The sequence below is a fragment of the Monodon monoceros genome, unplaced genomic scaffold (assembly GCF_005190385.1).
Source record: "Monodon monoceros isolate NGI ecotype Baffin Bay Population unplaced genomic scaffold, NGI_Narwhal_1 Super_Scaffold_19, whole genome shotgun sequence".
Taxonomy (NCBI): domain Eukaryota; kingdom Metazoa; phylum Chordata; class Mammalia; order Artiodactyla; family Monodontidae; genus Monodon; species Monodon monoceros.
Window position 1 is genome coordinate 28,537,293 of NW_021703775.1, and position 17,424 is coordinate 28,554,716.

Sequence of the window (17,424 nt, forward strand, 5' to 3'; positions counted from 1 at the left end):
AGAGAACAAGAAAGGTTAAAATTTTAAATATGATAATCAAAAATAAATACTGAATAAAAGTGGAAATGCTAGAAGATAGAGTTGAAAAAAAATTGCCTTGAGAAGTTTAAAAAAAAAAAGGAGAAGGATAAAAAACAGAAGAGAGAAGAAAACTAAAGGATCAATCCAGGAGATCTAAAATACTTAACTAAAGAAAAAGAATAGGAGTTCTCTGGTGGCCTAGTGGTTATTTCTGGGCTTTCACTGCTATGGCCCCAATTCAATCCCTGTTCCAGATCACGCAAGCCACGTGGTGTGGCAAAACAAAAACAAAAACAAACAAACAAACAAAAAGAACAGGAAAAAAAAGAGAGAGGGCTTCCCTGGTGGTGCAGTGGTTAAGAATCCTCCTGTCAATGCAGGGGACACGGGTTTGAGCCCTGGTCCGGGAAGATCCCACATGCCGCAGAGCAACTAAGCCTGTACGCCACAACTACTGAGCCTGCGCTCTAGAACCCGCGAGCCACAACTACTGAAGCCTGTGCACCTAGAGTTTGTGCTCCACAACAGAAGAAGCCACTGCAATGAGAAGCCCGTGCACCACAACGAAGAGTAGCCCTCACTCACTGCAACTAGAGAAAGCCCGCACGCAGCAACAAAGACCCAATGGAGCCAAAAATAAAATAAATAAATTTATTTTTAAAAAGAGAGAAAGAGAGAGAACATTTTAAATGGAAAGAAAAAAACTTATTGAAATAAATTTCACCAGACTAGGAAAAAAGAGGCCTCAGGTTGAAAGAGCCAAAACACAATAAATGGAAAAAAAGAACCACAGTAAGGTCACATAACCATAAAATTTCAGAATACCAGAGAGGAGTGTACCAGAAAAAGCATGCCAGAGAAATCAAGTGTAAGGGTAGAATAAAGACATTTCTGAGACACACAAGGACTTAGAAAATTTATCCTTTCTTAGAAAGTAACTGGACTAAGTGCTTCACCAAAGTGATTGAGTAAACCAAACCAGGATCCAAATAAAGGATCCAAACTAGGAGAGACGTGAAGGAAAGTCCCAGCTATGCACCAAATTGAGAGAACTTTATCTTCTCCCTTCAGTTCAAAATTCCATCTTGGCTATCATATTTTTAATTTTATAGAGCACTTTCCCCTTCTCTGATTGTTCCTTTCCATAGTGTCCAATTCTTATTTCATGGGTGCAATCTCCTTTCTTATCTCTTTAAAGATCCTACTCTTTAGGTTGGTGCAAACCTAGAACCAGACCAGATCAGAGTATGAAGAGTGAGATCTAACCAAAGTAAAGGCAAAAACCACACGATCATCTCAATAGACACAGAAAACACATTTGACAAAATTCAACATCCATTCATGATAAAAACTCTCATCAAAGTGGGTATAGAGGGAACATATCTCACTATCATAAAGGTCATTTATGACAAACTCACAGCCAGCAAAATACTTAATGCTGAAGAGCTGAAAGTCTCCCTGCTGAATTCAAGAACAAACTAAAGATGCCCGCTCTCACTGCTTTTATTTAACAAAGTATTGGAAGTCCCAGCTATGGCCATCAGACAAAAAAAAAAAAAAAGAAAGAAAGAAAGAAAACATATCCAAATTGTAAGAGAAGAGGTAAAACTCACTCTCTGCAGATGACGTGATACTCTATAGAGAACCCTGAAGTCTCCACACAAAAACCACTACAACTAATAAATGATTTCAGCAAGGTAGCAGGATACAAGATTAATATACAGAAATCTGTTGCATTTCTATACACCACTGATGAAATATCAGAAGGAGAAAGTAAAAAACAATCCCATTTAAAATCACATCAAGGGAAGAGAGATGGGGATATATGTATATGTATAGCTGATTCACTTTGTTATAAAGCAGACATTAACATACCATTGCAAAGCAATTATACTCCAATAAAGATGTTAAAAAATAAATACATTAATTAATTAAATAAAATCACATAAAAAAAAACCCCTAGGAATAAACTTAACCAAGGAGGTAAAAGACCTATACACTGAAAACTACAAAACACTGATAAAAGAAATGGAAAAATATCTCATGCTTTTGAATTAAAAGAATTAATATTGTTAAAATGGTCATATAATCCAAAGAAATCTACAAATTTAATGCAATCCCTATCAAAATACCCATGACATTTTCCACAGAACTAGAGTAAATAATCCTAAAATTTATATGGGGACTTCCCTGGTGGCACAGTGGTTAAGAATCTGCCTGCCAATGCAGGGGACACAGTTTTGAGCCCTGGTCTGGGAAGATCCCACATGCCGTGGAGCAACTAAGCCCATGAGCCACAACTACTGAGGCCGCATGCCACAACTACTGAAGCCCACACACCTAGAGCCATGCTTCTCAACAAGAGAAGCCACTGCAATGAGAAGCCCACACACCTCAATGAAGAGCAGCCCCCACTTGCCGCAACTAGAGAAAGCCTGTGTGCCGCAACAGAGATCCAACGCAGCCAAAAATAAATAAATAAATAAATTTATATTTAAAAATTTATATGGAATAACAAAATACTGAGAATTGCCAAAGCAAACCTGAGAAAAAAGAAAAAAGCTGGAGGCATAACCCTTCCAGACCTCAGACTACACACAACAAAGCTACAGTAATCGGGCTTCCCTGGTGGCACAGTGGTTGAGAGTCCGCCTGCTGATGCAGGGGACGTGGGTTCATGTCCCAGTCCAGGAGGATCCCGCATGCCGTGGAGCGGCTGGGCCCATGAGCCATGGTTGCTGAGCCTGCGCGTCCAGAGCCTGTGCTCCGCAACGGAAGAGGCCACAACAGTGAGAGGCCCGTGTATCGCAAAAAAAAAAAAAGCTACAGTAATCAAAACAGTATGGTACTGGTACAAAAAAAGAAACATAGATCAATGGAACAGAATAGAGAGCCAAGAAATAAGCCCATGCTCAATTAATCTATGACAACTAAGGCAAGAATATACAACGGAGAAAAGAGAGTCTCTTTAACAAGTGGTGCTGGGAAAGCTGTACAGCTATACGTAAAACAATGAAATTAGAACATTTTCTCATATACAAAAATAAACTCAGAATGCTTTAAAGACCTAAATGTAAGACATGACACCATAAAACTCCTAGAAGAGAACACAGGTGAAACATTCTTTGACATAAATCACAGTAGTATTTTCATAGATCAGTCTCCCAAGGCAAAAGAAATAAAATAAAAAATTAAAAAATTGGACCTAATCAAACTTAAAAGCTTTTGCACAGCGAAAGAAACCATTAACAAAATGAAAAGATAAACTATGGAATGGGAGAAAATATTTGCAAATGATGCAACTAACAAGGGGTTAATATCCAAAATACATAAACACCTCATATAGCTCAATATAAAAAAAACCCAAACAATCCAATAAAAAAATGGGCAGAAGACCTAAAAAGACATTTTTCCAAAGAAGATATACAGATGGCTGACAGGCACATGAAAAGATGCTCAACATTGCTAATTATTAGAGAAATGCAAATCAAAACCACAATGAGGTATCACCTCACATGGGTCAAAATTACTATCATCAAAAAGTCTACAAAAAAATGCCAAGGAGAATGTGGAGAAAAGGGAACACTTGCATACTGTTCATGGGAATGTAAATTAGTGTAGCCACTATGGAAAGCTGTACAGAGGTCCTTTACAACCTAAAAATGGAACTACCATAAGATCTAGCAGTTTCACTCCTGGATATGTATCTGGAAAAAAAAAGTGAACACTCTAACTCAAAAAGATACATGCACTCAATGTTCACAGTAGCATTATTTACAGTAGCCAAGATATGGAAGCAACCTAAGCGCCCATCAACAGCCTATTGGCTTAAGAAGATGTGATATATATATATATATATTGGAATGTTATTCAGCCATAAAACAGAATGAAATTTTAACATTTGCAGCAACATGGATGGACCTAGAGAATATTACGCTTAGTGAAATGTCAGACAGAGAAACACAAATACTATATGTTATCACTTATATGTGGAAGTAATACAAATGAATCTATATACAAAACAGAAACAGACTCACAGACATAGAAAACTACTTTATGAGTATGGGATTAACAGATACAAACTACTATACATAAAATAGATAAAAACAAGGATTTACTGTATAGCACAGGGAATTATACCCAACAGTCTGTAATAAGCTATAATGGAATGTAATCTGCTAAATAAATAAAAAACAGGAAAAAAAGAATGAGGTCTAGAGAAAGGAAGTCTTAAGGAAAAAATGAAATTGACAGATTCCTGCATTTGTTTAACACATCTCAGTAACTGGAAAAAATCAACCATACATTAATAGAAAATTAAGTAAATGAAAGAAACAATCTTAGTTTATCTTTTGGCTGAAAGGCTAATCATATTTACCTAGGCATAATAATATAAAACCTCACTACTGATTTAACTAAATATTGAGATAAAAAATCTCAATTGAGAGGATGGAAGAAGTCAAAATAGAATACAGAGAAAAGGAGCTAAATCCTCATCTTCATGTATTAGTTCTCAATTTACCAAAAAAGCCATTAAATCATTTAAATCAAGAAGTAGTTATAAAGTATACTTTTTAGAAAGACAGAGGTAAATACTACTAGGAAAAGTTGCAAGAGTTGAAAGTAGTTGCCTCCCAGGAAATAAACAAGCACTCAAGAGAAATGTGTCCCACATTTCTGTAGTAAAATTTTAAGAATCGATTTATTTTTTCAATGATGTATATTATTACTTCGATGTTGAAGTAACATTTAAAAAATAATTTATTGACTAACTAAACTGGAAGGTTTTACAATTCCTTACATCAGTACTCAGAGCAATTTCCTCTTCACTAAGCAAGAGAGTCTTGTACTCAATACCCCAACAAACATGAGGAAAACTCTTCTTTTAATTATTTTTTCACTTTTTGATCGAGGTGGGACTTCCCTGGTGGTGCAGTGGGTAAGACTCCATGCTCTCAATGCAGGGGGCCCAGGTTCGATTCCTGGTTGGGAAACTAGATCCCACATGCATGCTGCAGCTAAGGAGTCTGCATGCCACAACTAAGAAGTCCGCATGCCTCAACTAAGTAAGCTGCATGCAGCAATTATGAGCCTGCGTGCTGCAACGAAGATCCTGCATGCCGCAACTAAGACCCGGTGCAGCCTAAATAAATTAATTAATTAAATAAATGAACATTGTTAACAAAAAAAACACAAAACAAATAGAAGTTTTGATCAAGCTCCATTTTCTGTCTTTATTCTCTCTTTCTGTTCTGATCGTTTTTTAGAAAAACACTTTTAGGGTCCTGAACCAAGATGGCGGAGTAGAAGGACATGCTCTCACTCCCTCTTGCGAGAACACCAGAATCACAACTAGCTGATGGACAATCATCGACAGGAAGACACTGGTACTCACCAAAAAAGATATCCCACACCCAAAGACAAAGGAGAAGCCACAATGAGACGGCAGGAGGGGCGCAATCACAGTAAAATCAAATCCCGTAACTGCTGGGTGGGTGATTCACAGACTGGAGAACACTTAAACCACAGAAGTCCACCCACTGGAGTGAAGGTTCTGAGCCCCACGTCAGGCTTCCAAACCTGGGGGTCCGGCAACGGGAGGAGGAATTCCTAGAGAATCAGACTTTGAAGGCTAGCGCGATTTGATTGCAGGACTTCAACAGGACTGGGGGAAACAGAGACTCCACTCTTGGAGGGCACACACAAAGTAATGTGCGCATCGGGACCCGGGGGAAGGAGCAGTGCCCCCAGGGGAGACTGAATCAGACCTACCTGCTAGTGTTGGAGGGTCTCCTGCTGAGGCAGGGGTTGGCTGTGGCTCACCTGTGGCTCACCGTGAGGACAAGGACACTGGTAGCAGAAGTTCTAGGAAGTACTCCTTGGCATAAGCCCTCCCAGAGTCCGCCATTAGCCCCACCAAAGAGCCCAGGTAGGCTCCAGTGTTGGGTTGCCTCAGGCCAAACAACCAACAGGGAGGGAACCCAGCCCCACCCATCAGCAGACAAGCAGATTAAAGTTTTACTGAGCTCTGCCCACCAGAGCAACGGCCAGCTCTACCCACCATCAGTCCCTCCCATTAGGAAACTTGCACAAGCCTCTTAGATAGCCTCATCCACCACAGGGCAGACAGCAGAAGCAAGAAGAACTACAATCCTGCAGCCTGGGGAACCAAAGCCTCATTCACAGAAAGATAGACAAGATGAAAATGCAGAGGGCTATGTACCAGATGAAGGAACAAGATAAAACCCCAGAAAAACAACCAAGTGAAGTGGAGATAGGCAACTTTCCAGAAAAAGAATTCAGAATGATAGTGAAGATGATCCAGGACCTCGGAAAAAGAATGGAGGCAAAGATCAAGAAGATGCAAGAAATGTTTAACAAAGACCTAGAAGAATTAAAGAACAAACAAACAGAGATGAACAATACAATAACTGAAATGAAAACTACACTAGAAGGAATCAATAGCAGAATAACTGAGGCAGAAAAATGGATCAGTGACCTGGAAGACAGAATGATGGAATTCACTGCTGTGGAACAGAATAAAGAAAAAAGAATGAAAAGAAATGAAGACAGGTTAAGAGCCCTCTGGGACAACATTAAACGCAACAACATTCACATTATAGGGGTCCCAGAAGGAGAAGAGAGAGAGAAAGGACCTGAGAAAATATTTGAAGAGATTATAGTTGAAAACTTCCCTAACATGGGAAAGGAAGTAGCCACCCAAGTCCAGGAAGCGCAGCAAGTCCCATACAGGATAAACCCAAGGAGAAACATGCCAAAACACATAGTAATCAAATTGGCAAAAATTAAACACAAAGAAAAACTATTGAAAGCAGCAAGGGAAAAACGACAAATAACATACAAGGGCACTCCCATAAGGATAACAGCTGATTTCTCAGCAGAAGCTCTACAAGCCAGAAGGGAGTGGCATGATATACTTAAAGTGATGAAAAGGAAGAACCTACAACCAAGATTACTCTACCCAGCAAGGATCTCATTCAGATTCGATGGAGAAATCAAAAGCTTTACAGACAAGCAAAAGCTAAGAGAATTCAGCACCACCAAACCAGCTCTACAACAAATGCTAAAGGATCTTCTCTAAGTGGGAAAAACAAGAGAAGAAAAGGACCTACAAAAACACACCCAAAACAATTAAGAAAATGGTCATAGGAACATACATATTGATAATTACTTTAAACGTGAATGGATTAAATGCTCCAACTAAAATACACAGGCTTGCTTAATGGATACAAAAACAAGACCCATATATATGCTGTCTACAAGAGACCCACTTCAGACCTAGGGACACATACAGACTGAAAGTGAGGGGATGGAAGAAGATATTCCATGCAAATGGAAATCGAAAGAAAGCTGGAGCAGCAATACTCATATCAGATAAAATAGACTTTAAAATAAAGAATGTTACAAGAGACAAGGAAGGACACTACATAATGATCAAGGGATCAATCCAAGAAGAAGATATAACAATTATAAATATATATGTACCTAACATAGGGGCACCTCAATACATAAGGCAACTGCTAACAGCTATAAAAGAGGAAATCGACAATAATACAATAATAGTGGGGGACTTTAACACCTCACTTACACCAATGGACAGAGCATCCAAAATGAAAATAAATAAGGAAACAGAAGCTTTAAATGACACAAAAGACCAGATAGATTTAATTGATATTTATAGGACATTCCATCTAAAAACAGCAGCTTACACTTTCTTCTCAAGTGCGCATGGAACATTCTCCAGGATAGGTCACATCTTGGGTCAAAAATCAAGCCTCAGTAAATTTAAGAAAATTGAAATCATATCAAGCATCTTTTCTGACCACAATGCTATGAGATTAGCAATCAATTACAGGGAAAAAAAACGTAAAAAGCACAAACTCATAGAGGCTAAACAATACATTACTAAATAACCAAGAGATCACTGAAGAAATCCAAGAGGAAATCAAAAAATACCTAGAGACAAATGACAATGAAAACATGATGATCCAAAACCTATGGGATGCAGCAAAAGCGGTTCTAAGAGGGAAGTTTATAGCTATACAAGCCTACCTCAAGAAACAACAAAAATCTCAAATAAACAATCTAACCTTACACCTAAAGGAACTAGAGAAAGAAGAACAAACAAAACCCAAAGTTAGCAGAAGGAAAGAAATCAGAAAGATCAGAGCAGAAATAAATGAAATAGAAACAAAGAAAACAAGAGCAAAGATCAATAAAACTAAAAGCTGGTTCTTTGAGTAGATAAGCAAAATAGATAAACCATTAGCCAGACTCATCAAGAAAAAGAGGGAGAGGACTCAAATCAGTAAAATTAGAAATGAAAAAGGAGAAGTTACAACAGACACCGCAGAAATACAAAGCATCCTAAGAGACTACTACAAGCAAATCTATGCCAATAAAATGGAAAGCCTGGAAGAAATGGACATATTCTTAGAAAGGTATAACCTTCCAAGACTGAACCAGGAAGAAATAGAAAATATGAACAGACCAATCACAAGTAATGAAATTGAAACTGTGATTAAAAATCTTCCAATAAACAAAAGTCCAGGACCAGATGGCTTCACGGGTGAATTCTATCAAACATTTAGAGAAGAGCTAACACCCATCCTTCTCAAACTCTTCCAAAAAATTGCAGATGATGGAACACTCCCAAACGCATTCTATGAGGCAACCATCAGCCTGATACCAAAACCAGACAAAGATACTACAAAAAAAGAAAATTATAGACCAATATCACTCATGAATATAGATGCAAAAATCCTCAACAAAATACTAGCAAACAGAATCCAACAACACATTAAAAGGATCATACACCATGATCAAGTGGGATTTATCCCAGGGATGCAAGGATTCTTCAATATATGCAAATCAATCAATGTGATACACCACATTAACAAACCAAACAATAAAAACCATATGATCATCTCAGTAGATGCAGGAAAAGCTTTTGACAAAATTCAACACCCATTTATGATAAAAACTCTCCAGAAAGTGGGCATAGAGGGAACCTACCTCAACATAATAAAGGCTATATATGACAGACCCACAGCAAACATCATTCTCAATGGTGAAAAACTGAAAGCATTTCCTCTAAGATCAGGAACAAGACAAGGATGTCCACTCTCACCACTATTATTCAACATAGTTTTGGAAGTCCTAGCCATGGCAATCAGAGAAGAAAAATAAATAAAAGGAATACAAATTGGAAAAGAAGAAGTAAAACTGTCACTGTTTGCAGATGACATGATACTATACATAGAGAATCCTAAAGATGCCACCAGAAAACTACTAGAGCTAATCAATGAATTTGGTAAAGTTGCAGGATACAAAATTAATGCACAGAAATCTCTTGCATTCCTATACACTAATGATGAAATATCTGAAAGTGAAATCAAGAAAACACTCCCATTTACCATTGCAACAAAAAGAATAAAATACCTAGGAATAAACCTACCTAGGGAGACAAAAGACCTGTATGCAGAAAACTATAAGACACTAATGAAAGAAATTAAAGATGACACAAATAGATGGAGAGATATACCATGTTCTTGGATTGGAAGAATCAATATTGTGAAAATGACTATACTACCCAAAGCAATCTACAGATTCAATGCAATCCCTATCAAATTATCAGTGGCATTTTTTACAAAATTAGAACAAAAAATCTTAACATTTGCATGGAGACAAAAAAGACCCCGGATAGCCAAAGCAGTCTTGAGGGGGAAAAAATGGAGCTGGAGGAATCAGACTCCCTGACTTCAGACGATACTACAAAGCTACAGTAATCAAGACAGTATGGTACTGGCAGAAAAACAGAAACATAGATCAATGGAACAAGATAGAAAGCCCAGAGATAAACCCACACACCTATGGTCAACTAATCTATGATAAAGGAGGCAAGGATATACAATGGAGAAAAGACAGTCTCTTCAATAAGTAGTGCTGGGAAAGCTGGACAGCTACATGTAAAAGAATGAAATTAGAACACTCCCTAACACCATACACAAAAATAAATTCAAAATGGATTAGAGACCTAAATGTAAGACTGGACACTGTAAAACTCTTAGAGGCAAACATAGGAAGAACACTCTTTGGCTTAAATCACAGCAAGATCTTTTTTGATCCACCTCCTAGAGTAACGGAAATAAAAACAAAAATAAACAAATGGGACCTAATGAAACTTAAAAGCTTTTGCACAGCAAAGGAAACCATAAACAAGATGAAAAGACAAACCTCAGAATGGGAGAAAATATTTGCAAACGAATCAACAGACAAAGGATTAATCTCCAAAATATATGAATAGCTCATGCAGCTCAATATTAAAAAAACAACCCAATCCAAAAATGGGCAGAAGACCTAAATAGACATTTCTCCAAAGAAGACATACAGATGGCCAAGAAGCACATAAAAAGCTGCTCAACATCACTAATTATTAGAGAAATGCAAATCAAAACTACAATGAGGTATCACCTCACACCAGTTAGAATGGGCATCATCAGAAAATCTACAAACAACAAATGCTGGAGAGGGTGTGCAGAAAAGGGAACCCTCTTGCACTGTTGGTAGGAATGTAAATTGATACAGCCCCTATAGAGAACAGTACGGAGGTTCCTTAAGAAACTAAAAATAGAATTACCATATGATCCAGCAATCCCACTACTGGGCATATACCCACAGAAAACCATAATTGAAAAAGACACATGCACCCCCAATGTTCATTGCAGCACTATTTACAATAGCCAGGTCATGGAAGCAACCTAAATGCCCATTGACAGATGAATGGATAAAGAAGATGTGGTACATATATACAATGGAATATTACTCAGCCATAAAAAGGAATGAAACTGAGTCATTTGTTGAGACGTGGATGGATCTAGAGACTGTCATACAGAGTGAAGTATGTCAGAAAGAGAAAAACAAATATCGTATATTAACGCATATACGTGGAACCTAGAAAGATGGTACAGATAACCGGTTTGCAGGGCAGAAATTGAGACACAGATGTAGACAACAAATGTATGGACACCAAGGGGGAAAGCGGCGGGGGGCGGGGGGGGTGGGGATGAATTGGGAGATTGGGATTGACAGGTACACACTGATGTGTATAAAATTGATGACTAATAAGAACCTGCTGTATAAAGAAAATAAAATAAAATTCAAAAATTCAAAAAAAAAAGAAAAACACTTTTATTGAGGATACTCTGTATGTACTGATACAAAAAGGTCTCTATGATACACTGTCAAGTGGAAAAAGCAATGGAAGAAAACTTCAAATATATCTAAGAAGGAGAAAATGTAAATCTATTTTGATATAGAAATTCATGAAATATCTCTGGAGGACAAGCAATAAACTGGTAATAATGACTACCCAGGGCAGGCAAATTGAAGGAATAGGAATTGAGGAGATGAAGAACAGGGGAAAGAGGGAGCCTTTCCATTGTATACTATTTTTTAACTTTTTGATCTTTAACCCTGTGAAATGATTGCCTACCTGAAATTTTTTTTTAAATTTTAAGTCATACCTCTTTATCTTGGTGTAAAATTAAAATATAATAATTTTCAATATTTTGGGAAATAATGAAAATACAGAAAACAATACCCCCAAATCCCATCTCTCCGGAGATAAAACATTTTGATGTACATACAGTGCAATCTTTTGTGTGTGTGTGTGTGTGTGTGTGTATGTGTTTTGTTTTTTTTTCGGTACGCAGGCCTCTCACTGCTGTGGCCTCTCCCACTGTGGGGCACAGGCTCCGGACGCGCAGGCCCAGCGGCCATGGCTCACGGGCCCAGCCGCCCCGCGGCACGTGGGATCCTCCCGGGGGCTAGAACCTGCATCCCCTGCATCGGCAGGTGGACTCTCAACAACTGCGCCACCAGGGAAGCCCTACAGTGCAATCTTATCACATATTTTGAACTTGCACACTTACATGCCAACCTGAGAGCCTACTTGCCAGTCTTTTAATCCTCACAACAGTAAATCTACTAACCTATAATAAGATTATAGAGGCTCAAATAAAATAAAAAGGAGTAAACCTTGTGGATAAGCAGGGACACTTGAAAACTCCCCATTCATCTCTAGGTAGTCAATGATTATTTCAGAGAGAATGGTTTCAGTGCCTAGATATGTGAATACAGCCTTTCCTTTTTCCTTCTTGCAGTCTAGCACTATACTATGTAGAAGAATTTCTCTCAAAGTGGCAAGCCTGAATCAAGTATTATCTTCACTACAATTCAATTTTTTTGTACTTCTTTTACCCAAAATGGGATAATATTCATAAATTTAAAGAAGTTGTTCTTTTTTACACTGATATTATGACCATTTTCTCATTTTGTCAAATTTCTTCCACAACATGATTTGTAATGGTTGTATAGATTTACATTGTATTAATATATAGTATGAATTATTATATTCCATGATTTAAATTATTTTACCATTTCCCTTTTTAGGAACAATTAGTTTTTTCAAAGTTCCATCATCATAAACAACATTGCAACAAACGTCCAGTAACTAACCCTGTGTACATATCCATTCCTTAGAATAAATTCCCAGAAGTGGAATTGCTGGGTCAGATGTATCTAAAATATTAAAGAATTTTCATAAGTATGAGTGATATGCCTTCCAAAAACCTAATTAACTCTTAATGGGAAAGAAAATAAAAGGTACTTAGGGGAAATGACAAAGGATGCTATACTAATTCGATCTGTGTAAATCCCCAAATCTAAAACTGCAAAATTTTGCTCATGTAACATATCAAAAATTCAAAAAGAAGTTGACGAGTCTTGACATCAAATCACAGCTCTTACATGCATGCTGCAAAGAAAATCTTGAGGCCTCAAAGAGAGATCTCTACGATAAACTCTTCTAGGAATGACACATCACTGAGAGATGACAGAAAAACTTAAGTTCTCAAAATCTTCCAACTTACTGCCATTAAAAAACTCCAGCATTTAATGTTAGTTATTGTAATATTCAAAATTATTATAGCATTTTATCATCACATCCCCTTCTTTTTTTAAATAAATTTATTTATTTTATTTTTCGCTGCATTAGGTCTTCATTGCTGCACGCCGGCTTTCTCTAGTTGCAGCAAGAGGGGGCTACTCTTCGTTGCGGTGTGCGGGCTTCTCATTGCAGTGGCTTCTCTTGTTGCGGAGCACGGGCTCTAGGCACGTGGGCTTCAGAAGTTGTGGCTCGCGGGCTCTAGAGCGCAGGCTCAGTAGTTGTGGTGCATGGCCTTAGTTGCTCCAGCATGTGGGATCCTCCTGGACCAGGGATGGAACCTGTGTCCCCTGCATTGGCAGGCGGATTCTTAACCACTGCGCCACCAAGGGAGTCCCAACATCCCTTTCTTTAAGGAGAAAATGCTGTAATAGTCTCTGCTGATGCTGACGTTTCAATGGAGAAAAATAATATTTTTTAATAAGCCCCCAGTCTCCCAAATTGCATATTCAACACTATTAACACCATTCCCAATTTGGAACCTGGGTATTTAGCTGTGGGTGCAACAGGCCTAAGTAAATTTAGGGAAAAAGTAATCTTTCAAAATTGATGATTCAAACAATATACATTATTTTTCTGTATTTGGCAAAATTTCTTTAACGAAAGATAGTGGTATTACCATAAAATAATAAAGCTTAAAACTTATTATTTAAGAAACAAGTGTCACTGTTGCATTCCAATGACTACAACTGACATCAAAAACTATTTTTGGGTGAGATACAGCATAGTATACAATTCTAGAAATCATAATGAACACAATGTAACTTTTTTCAAAAAGAGCAATCCCCAACAAATTCTTTAAACCATTCTATTCTCATAGATCAGTACTAAATAAGTTTTCCTGGCCACCACAAAATGTCCCCAGAAGCCAAAGGTAAAGGTTCACTACACTTATAGCTCCCTCAGCTCCCCTCCCTAAAATACACTTAAAGTTCAGATACGAAGTCACTCAGAATCCGGACAACTATGGGCGGCCAAACACAATCCAAGTACTTTAAGCACATGCAAAAAAAAAGATTTACAGAAAAGATAAATTAAGCGTGCTTTTTGATTTTACAAGAGAATCCACAGAAGCTTTCGCAATTTTAAAGGGTGTTTAAAGGGCTTACACTTTTCCTAATTACTGAATAAAAGAGAGAGGCATTTCTATTTTCCAACTCCCTAATAAGAACAAAAATTTCAGTATTCGACAATCTCCAACATGCCCTCATTTTTAAAAATCCACAATCTGAATCTCGGAAGGAGGCAGTCTAAATTCCAGCACCTTTTTCTCAAGCCAGCAATCCCTTTTCCTCATCCTTACGGGCTAAGAAATAAGCATTCTTTTTTGATTCAAACTAACCCACGGGGGCTTGGAAAAGGGCAAAGCCGACTGAAACAATGCCACCAGAACTTGGACCCGGAAACGAGCGCCGAGAAGCCTGAGACAATACCACAGCGTTGCGTTCTGCAAAATGTGTTTCATTCTCTTCACTGCCGGCCCCCATCAACTCGCAACAAAAGCCACAGAGATTGGGAGAGGGCAGTACAGTACTGGTATTGGATTGTCAGAGCAATTAACTTAATTGCTCTAAGGACCGGAGACAGACTCAGGCCACAAAGGTGAAAAGAAAGAGCCGATGCTGCTACGAAGTGACCCCCAGACTGAGACTTGAGCAGTGTCGTAAAACAGGTGTGCAGCTCGGCTTCCCGGGGACTCTTGGAACACGCAGACCTTTGCGATCAACAGCCGGGCGGCCGTCCGCTCCTGGGGGACAGACCCGAGTCCGCAGCCGAGGGGGGCTGCGGGGCGTGGCCGATTTCCCTCCGCTATCCAGTGGGAGCCGGGAGGGGGCGCACGCTCTTTTTACCCTATTCCGAAATCTGGAGCCTGGGTATGCGGTTGCGGGTGAAAACAAGCCTAAGCAAACTAGGGGGAAAATCCCTCAAAAATGATGGCTCCAAAAAAAAAAAAAAAAAAAGATTGATGACTTAAAACGGTACGCATGGTTTCTTTCTTTATTTTTCTGTACTTTGAAACGCATGGCTTCTTTCCTTTATTTTTTTTGTACTTTGAGAAATTCCTTTAATGAAAGAAACGTATTACTCTAAAAAAAGAAAGCTCAAAACGTATTACTTAGAAAACAAAAGTGTCAGTGTTGCCTTCAAACGACCACCTTGATATCAAACACTAATTTTGGCTGAAATACAGCATACTATGCAATTCTACGGTGTAATTTTTTAAAAGAGAAATCTTTAGAAAGAGCTTGAGTTCGTCCGAGCTATTTCATTGACTTCAAGCGAAACTTAGGCTCTCTGGCGACCCCTCCTCACCCCACCCCCACCCCAATACCCCGCAGTGCAACGATTATTTACATAATCGGGATCTCCTAAGACCCGCCCGGGCCGCGCCGCGTCCACGGAGCCTGTCCAGATCCGAGAAGAGTTACTGGGACAGCGAAGTCGAGTGACAAGTGCCCGTGAGGCGTTCCACTGCTAGCCGACTGGCTGGGCGCTTCCGCAAACACAACTTGCTTAGCGCTAAAGACAAGACGACTGGAGAGTGACAGTCACCGGGTGGAGTGGGGTGCAGGGTCCAAACCCCGCGACGCGACGATGGCTCGGACCCTGCCGGCCCGCCCGCCCCTGCCTACCCACCCACTGCCAATTGCCCCTGAGCACAGAAAGGGGCGGGGAGCCCAGGAAGCGCTCACCGCTTCAGCGAGTCCGCGACCGGCGGCGCCTCGGCAGTAGCGGAGACGTAGCTGGGCACCGCGGCCCCAGCTACCGCCCGGGTTGTCTCCCCGGCAGGAACGCGGTGCCGGGGCATTGCCGCAGGCGCTCCTGAAGCGTCCGCGCAGCTCTTCGCGCTCCGCGCACGCCTCCCCTTCGGCCACAGGGCGCAGGGAACCGCGCGGCGGAGCCGCTCACCCCCGAGGGCGGCCAATGGGCGCGGAGCGCAGGAAGCCAGGGGCGGGGCAGAGCGGACCAGGCTTCCCAGCGACACCGCGGGCTCCGAGGTCTTCCCCTGCCGGACAAGAGGCGTCCAGGTCTCCACTTGACCCGGCTTGGAATAGTGGGTTTTAGATCTGTGAATGTCTAAGAAGTGCGGGACACATTTCTGATTTTGCGGAGTCTCTTTCTTTCCCTTTTTAGACAAACATTTCTTCGTGTGCTGTTTATAGAACACCTGTCGAGGCCCAGCCCCAGTGCTTGCGGACGCATGACAATGGGAAACAGCCCCTACTTTAGAGGGTCTCCCAGGCAGTCGGGTGCAGAAGGAAACAGGCAACTAGGGGAGCCCGCATGGGGTGCATTCCAATATCAAAAGTCATGTTTTGCAGTGGAGGAGAGGAGAGCATGGGGAGATTTAGGCCAGGTGAGAGCTAAAGGGCATGATACCCTGGAATTCTAGTGGCCATGATTCACAGTGGAGAACAGTCCACGCATCATTTTCTTTTCCTTTATTCCTTAAAGACGACTAGATAGTATATGTGACAGTTAATTTTTCAATAGCGTCAAAAATATATGATATGCAATGAAAGGAAAGTTTCCATCTTTTCAGAGACACTCTGTGATAGATATATATATATATATATACATATACTCATTACTCTTCCCTCAGTCTCTCTCCCTCTCTCTCTCTCTCACACACACACATACACACACACACTGTACTCTACACAGTTTTGCCACCTTGCTTTTTCTTCACTTACCACTATATCTTGGACAACTTTCTTTGTTTTTAATGATTGCACAGTATTCCATCAAATTGTTGTTTCAATTATGCTCCTACAGCAATTTATCAGGGCACCTGTTTCATCACATCTCTTTGTACAGTATTTATCAAACTTAATTTTTTGAAATTTCCTTTCGGGAAACATTCTGTTTGTATCCTTTGCCCGTTTTTCTATTCAATAATGTTAGTCTTTTTTCTTAATTATTGGAAATATATATATTTGGAGATAGGGCCTTTAGAGAGGTAACTAAGGTGACATGAGGTCATGAGGGTGGGGACCTAACCTAACCAAACCCCTGTGTCCTTGTAAAAAGAGGAGGAGACACCAGGGATATGCATGTAAACAGAAAAGGTCATGTGAGGACACAACAAGAATGTGACCATTTCAAGCCAAGGAGAGAGACTACAGGATAAACCAAACCTGCTGATACCTTGTTCTGGGACTTCCAGCCTCCAGACTGTGATAAAGTAAGTTTCTGTTGTTTCAGCCATCCTGTCTGTGATATTTTGTTTTGGCAGCCCTAGTAAACTAATACAGCAAGAATGTGGAGAAACTAGAACCCTTTTATTTATTTTTAATTTATTATTTTTTTTACACAAACTGGATTTGATTTTTTTTTTTTTTTTTTTTTTTTTTTTTTTTTTTTTTTTTTTTTTT

The 17,424-nt window shown here is 39.6% G+C and overlaps 1 pseudogene; it reads right to left on the reverse strand.

Annotated features, from left to right (window-relative positions):
- The window catches only part of LOC114900444, a 49,675-nt pseudogene extending 35,140 nt beyond the window's left edge, over positions 1 to 14,535 (reverse strand).
- Positions 14,536 to 17,424: the final 2,889 nt, after the last annotated feature.